The following is a 6,182-nucleotide window of genomic DNA, read 5'->3' on the forward strand; positions in this document are numbered from 1 at the left end:
AAGCATGCACTCGCAATCCAACTGGAAACTACCCACAAAGCATCATGGGTAGTCCCACAAAGCATCATGGGTAGTCCCACAAAGCATCAAGGGTAGTCCCACAAAGCACCTGTAGATAACCACAAACACCACGTGACAGTCTCACTGCAGAGCGTTGTTTTCAGGTCTTGAGTTTGTTTTGCAGCCTCTCATGAATCAGCACCACGGACAGCGGCACAGTCACAGCTGGAACGGGAGGCAACAGCGCCGCTGCGTGGTGGAGCTGGGAACAGCAGGACTCGGGTAAATGCACATTGAATTACAGTTTACACTGACTTCGGTGGCTTACATAGTGCAAAAGCAGATAAAAGTGTGTGTGTGTTACACCTAGACCCACACATCGTAGTTCATGTAATTACAAACACAAAACATGAGAACATGTATAACAACATCTATGTCATAAAAGAGCAGGAGAAGCCAGGAGGAGAGATGTGTTTAGCCCGGATTTAAAGCGGGAGATGGAAGGAGTGTCTCTGATAGAAGTTGGTTCAGTACAACAATATATGCAGAGAATGCCCCTAAATAATAGAATACATGCAGATCTTTATTTCTATACGTGCAGCATTGATGGCTGAGTATTTCACAGTTGAACACATTATTGTCTGGTAGAGTATAGTCCGACATGATGACGGTGAAATAAATCCCAGGGCCTCCTTAAAAGAGTGACGTAGAGGTGGTTGATGTGTGATCTAACAGCAGGTAAGGTTGGATGAACAGGTGTTTACGGTAAACAGGTGTTTCCGGTACAAACACAGTAGACCGGACTTTGCATTTCGTTTGTTTAAACACGGATATTGATTGACATGGCTCTAATACAGATTTTATTTATTAAAAAAACACATTTATACACATTCAGGAACGTCTTAAATGCACCTTGAGATCCAACGCTATTGAAGTGAACCTTCATGTCGGAGAGAAGCAGCTTGTATCCTGTTATTGGTGTTTATTTGCCGTTTAATCACATACGTTTACTGACACCAACGAAAGCAACTCGTTGATCTGCGTTTAAAGATCTAGTGTGATATACGACAGGCCGCAGCGCCTCTCATCGATCCTGCTGGGCGGAGAGTGGGCGGCGGCCTCGGCTATTTCCGGCGACAATCGCAGCTCCTCGGTAACGCATGCGCACTCACGCCGGTTTGCTGCATCTCCCTCCCCCCGGTCCGTTTTTCTGAGCTGCGTCAAGCTAGCGGGAGACACCGCTGGAAACAGGAGCAGTTCAGGCAAGTACCGTTCAACATAAAGTCAGTCTGTATCTGTTACGTCACGACGCAGTGAGTCACGTCAGAGGTGTCGTTCAACGCGACGTTATGATCATTTGGAGGAGACGCGTCACAGTCGTAGTAGCATGTTTAGCGTTAGCGCTTTTAGCTAATGTTAGCTACAAACAAATCTGTTCCTCGGCAATAATACACCAACATCTAACATCTAATGTGTACAAACAGAAGGTGAGGATGACATGCTAGGCTAGCAGAGTATAGCATTTAACATAAACTTAACGTCACTTCTCTGCGCAATAATTAGTTACAGCTAACATCAACAAGCCCGTCTCCTAGCTTGACCTATTTTATTTGATATGAGACTATTAGTTGTTTTCCTTTATTGTTAAATGATATACATTTAGTGCAACTGGGGAAAACTGACGTAAAAGCGCTGCAATAGTGTTAAAAAAAGACAAGGGACAGATAAAAAGCATTGTTATTTTACTGGCCATGGTGGAGGAGACGCAGACAAACATGGAATAGGTGTTATATATATATATATCATATATATATATATATATATATATATATATATATATATATATATATATATATATATATATATCATATTTATATAAAGACGCTATTTTTTAAGACAGATTCAGGATTTAAAAAAAACAATGTAATGTGTAAACCATTTGCAAGCATTTGGTTTTAAAGATAGGTTCCAATGTGTTTTTCTTCGTTTGGCAACTTTAAGACGGACTTTTATTTTGAAGTGTAAACCGGAAGTGGCCTTTCCCTCCAACAGGCTGCGGCTTGACGCTCGTCGGGTCGACGGACGCTGCCTTGGAAACCACATAAATCCAGTCCACGCAGCTGGGTCGCGAAGCAGGGACCCAGATTCCTCACTTCAAAGGCTTCGGCTCCTCTTCCTCCTCCATCACCACCACCTCCTCCTCCTCCTCCTCTCCATCCATCCGTCGAGCCGCCGCGAACATGAGAATGCGACGGGGGGAGAGCAGCATTTAAATCCGCGAGAGAAGAAGAAGACGGAGAAGAACGTGACGGCAGACACTGCAGGTAAGTCTGATTGGATTTTTTTAATCGGCTTTGCATGTGACAGCATGCCTCCTGGGGGGGACGTTTGTTATTGTTACACACGCACACGCGCGCGCACACGCAAGAAAGCGCGACGCCCCCTCCCCTCTCGTGGGATGAGCTGTGCTTACTAATTAGCGCACGTTTGTTTGTCCGCGCGCTCCTTTTTTTTTACTCGCGATCGTCGAATCCAACGCGCGCGGTCAGGTGCGCCCCCCCCCTTTAACAAGATGTCACCAGTTGGATTGGACGTGGCGCAGGATTTGGCAGAGCAAGCTTGGCCGGATGTCGCTTAGAATGAGATCGGGGGGGGTGGTGTGTGTGTGTGGGGGGTACGGGTGGTGTGTGGGGGGGGGTACGGGTGGTGGTAAGGGTGGTGGGGGTATGGGTGGTGTGTGTGTGTGTGGGGGGGTACGGGTGGTGTGTGTGTGGGGGGTACGGGTGGTGTGTGGGGGGGGTACGGGTGGTGGTAAGGGTGGTGGGGGTATGGGTGGTGTGTGTGTCTGTGGGGGGGTACGGGTGGTGTGTTTGTGTGTCAGGGTATGGGTGGTGTGTGTGTGTGTGTGTGGGGGGGTACGGGTGGTGTGTGTGTGTGTGGGGGGGGGGGGGTACGGGTGGTGTGTGTGTGTGTGGGGGGGGGTACGGGTGGCGTGTGTGTGTGTGTTGGGGGTACGGGTGGTGGTGGTATGGGTGGTGTGTGTGTGTGTGTGGGGGTATGGGTGGTGGTCGGGTTACGGGTGGTGGTAAGGGTGGTGGGGGTATGGGTGGTGTGTGTGGGGGGGTACGGGCGGTGGTGTGGGGTATGAGTGGTGGTGTGTGTGTGGGGGGGTATGGGTGGTGTGTGTGTGGGGGGGTATGAGTGGTGGTGTGTGTGTGGGGGGGTATGGGTGGTGTGTGTGTGGGGGGGTATGAGTGGTGGTGTGTGGGGTGGAGTTGAAGGGTGGTGTGTGGTATGAGTGGTGGTGTGTGTGTGGGGGGGTACGGGTGGTGGTGTGGGGTATGAGTGGTGGTGTGTGTGTGGGGGGGTATGGGTGGTGTGTGTGTGGGGGGGTATGAGTGGTGGTGTGGGGTATGAGTGGTGGTGTGTGGGGTGGAGTTGAAGGGTGGTGTGTGGTATGAGTGGTGGTGTGTGTGTGGGGGGGTACGGGTGGTGGTGTGGGGTATGAGTGGTGGTGTGTGTGTGGGGGGGTATGGGTGCTGTGTGTGTGTGTGTGTGGGGGGGGGGGGGTACGGGTGGTGTGTGTGGGGGGGGGGTATGGGTGGTGTGTGTGTGTGGGGGGGTATGGGTGGTGTGTGTGTGTGGGGGGGTACGGGTGGTGGTGTGGGGTATGAGTGGTGGTGTGTGGGGTGGAGTTGAAGGGTGGTGTGTGGTATGAGTGGTGGTGTGTGGGGTGGAGTTGAAGGGTGGTGTGTGGTATGAGTGGTGGTGTGTGGGGTGGAGTTGAAGGGTGGTGTGTGGTATGAGTGGTGGTGTGTGGGGTGGAGTTGAAGGGTGGTGTGTGGTATGAGTGGTGGTGTGTGGGGTGGAGTTGAAGGGTGGTGTGTGGTATGAGTGGTGGTGTGTGGGGTGGAGTTGAAGGGTGGTGTGTGGTATGAGTGGTGGTGTGTGGGGTGGAGTTGAAGGGTGGTGTGTGGTATGAGTGGTGGTGTGTGGGGTGGAGTTGAAGGGTGGTGTGTGGTATGAGTGGTGGTGTGTGGGGTGGAGTTGAAGGGTGGTGTGGGGTATGAGTGGTGGTGTGTGTGTGGAGTTGAAGGGTGGTGTGGGGTATGAGTGGTGGTGTGTGGGGTGGGGTTGAAGGGTGGTGTGTGGTATGAGTGGTGGTGTGTGGGGTGGGGTTGAAGGGTGGTGTGGGGTATGAGTGGTGGTGTGTGGGGTGGGGTTGAAGGGTGGTGTGGAGGAGGAGTCTGTATATTCTGCTAGAATACCGTTGTTCAGGTGTGCGTCTACGACGTCAGAATAAATCCCCATAATGCACCTGTGTTTAAGGATATTGATTCTATCGTCTATCTTAAGTAGGCCCTCTGGATTTGTTTTGTTGCTGCTGCACTTGAAGTTGCTCCTGTTGCTCACCTCGCTGGGGCGACTGTGGCTCAGTTGGTAGAGCGGGTTGGCCAATGTTCGGAGGGTCAGTGGTTCGATCCCCGCCCTTGTCACTGTGTCATGGTCGTTGTGTCCTTGGGCAAGACACTTCACCCAGCTTGCCTCGTGTGAATGTGTATGACTGCTGTGTGTGTGAGGTGGGGGTCGGAGGGGCCGTAGGCGCTGAATGGCAGCCACGCTTCCGTCAGTCTGCCCCAGGGCAGCTGTGGCTACTATGGTAGTTTACCACCACCGGTATGACTGTGTGTGAATGAATGGAACCCTGTCAGAGCGCTTTGAGTATCTTGAAAAGCGCCATATAAATCCAATCCATTATTATTATTATTATTGGTTGATCCCTCGGGTTGTTCAGGTATCCAGGTAACCAGCGCTAGCATCCATCTTTTCTTTCTATCCTGTCCTTTATCGGAAAAGTGGATGGATCGATGTTGTTGGATTAATGAGTCGTTGACAACATAACGCCAACTTATTTTGGCCGTTAGCGTTCATTAGTCATTGAAGTGTTATTTCCTAAACGTTGCCTACTCTACCTCGTTATACGTGAATAAACGGGTCGTTAACGTGAAGGACAATTAAAAGGTTCTTACCCGCTGACACGACCACGCTAACAAACAGTCCAACTCTGTCCTTTCAAGTCTAGACTCCAGCCGGGGCCAACCATGATTAGATAATAGGGTGTGTGTGTGTGTGTGTGTGTGTGTGTGTGTGTGTGTGTGTGTGTGTGTGTGTGTGTGTGTGTGTGTGTGTGTGTGTGTGTGTGTGTGTGTGTGTGTGTGTGTGTGTGTACAGTTGTATTCATAAGAGACGCTGCTCAGACAAGCTTGTGCTGATTCCTTATGTAAGCGATTCGTCGAGGAAGGAGGGCAAAGAAGGCCGAGCGCTAAAGAAACATAAATGTTGGAAAACGGGGGACGCAGCTAAACACACATACGATGTGAAACTACACACACACACACACACACACATTTTTAACGCGTAAATACGAAGCAATAAGGGGTTTGTTTTGGGGATGTTTCTTCCACAAACTACCTATTTCCCCAATTAATTTAGAGAAATGCTTAATAATGGTTCTTCCCAAAAATAGATAAGATTGATGATGTGTGTTCGTGGTCCATAAAAGCTACAGCTAGCAGGTGATAAACTTTCTGTTTCTAAGCAGATTAAACGAACATAATTATAAAAAATGTGCATGTGGTTGTGATGTTGGTTGCTAGGCTAGGAATCCCCCCTACTTCCATGCTTTATGCTAAGCTAACGCTTCCAGCTTCATATTTAGGTTACAGACATCTAATTCATATCCTGTAATATGCAGCTTTTTATTTTCATGATTGTTATTCAGAAGAACCTGTGGAAGCTGCTCACCTAACCAACAACATGAATGTATAGTCATGAACAGTTGCCTTGTGGAGACTGTTTGACTGTTTGTGTAAAGACGTCGTCTTGTGTTGAGGTTAAAGTGACGGTTGAGCTCATCTGATCGTATTAGCATGAATGAACGTGGACGACAGGTTTATTGGAGCTTAACGTGAGCTTCATTTCTGATTGTATAGTTTGACAAGCGTGTGTTTTTGTAAAAGCTGCTGTTTGTTCTGCCGGAGAGGACGATGATGAGGATCCCATGTTGTGTTTCATGCGTTTTCCAGATGCATGTTCCCTGGCCTCCTCACAGAACCAGGTCTGGTAGAGTCCTGGACGCTTCCAGGTGAAGTGGGGTTGTGTTATTCAGACAGATGTCCTCC

The 6,182-nt window shown here is 49.4% G+C and overlaps 1 protein-coding gene across 2 annotated transcripts in view; it reads left to right on the plus strand.

Annotated features, from left to right (window-relative positions):
* Positions 1-2,108: 2,108 nt before the first annotated feature.
* The window catches only part of LOC311009403 (actin-binding protein WASF3), a 29,533-nt gene continuing 25,459 nt past the window's right edge, over positions 2,109-6,182 (plus strand). Inside the window, exon 1 of one of the 2 annotated variants that reach the window (XM_084003548.1) lies at positions 2,109-2,324. The gene's annotated coding sequence lies outside the window, so the exon portion shown is untranslated. The remainder of the gene's footprint in view (positions 2,325-6,182) is intronic. The other variant, XM_084003547.1, reaches the window with a different exon arrangement.

Source organism: Eutrigla gurnardus, assembly GCF_963514095.1.
Source record: "Eutrigla gurnardus genome assembly, chromosome: 23".
Taxonomy (NCBI): Eukaryota; Metazoa; Chordata; class Actinopteri; order Perciformes; family Triglidae; genus Eutrigla; species Eutrigla gurnardus.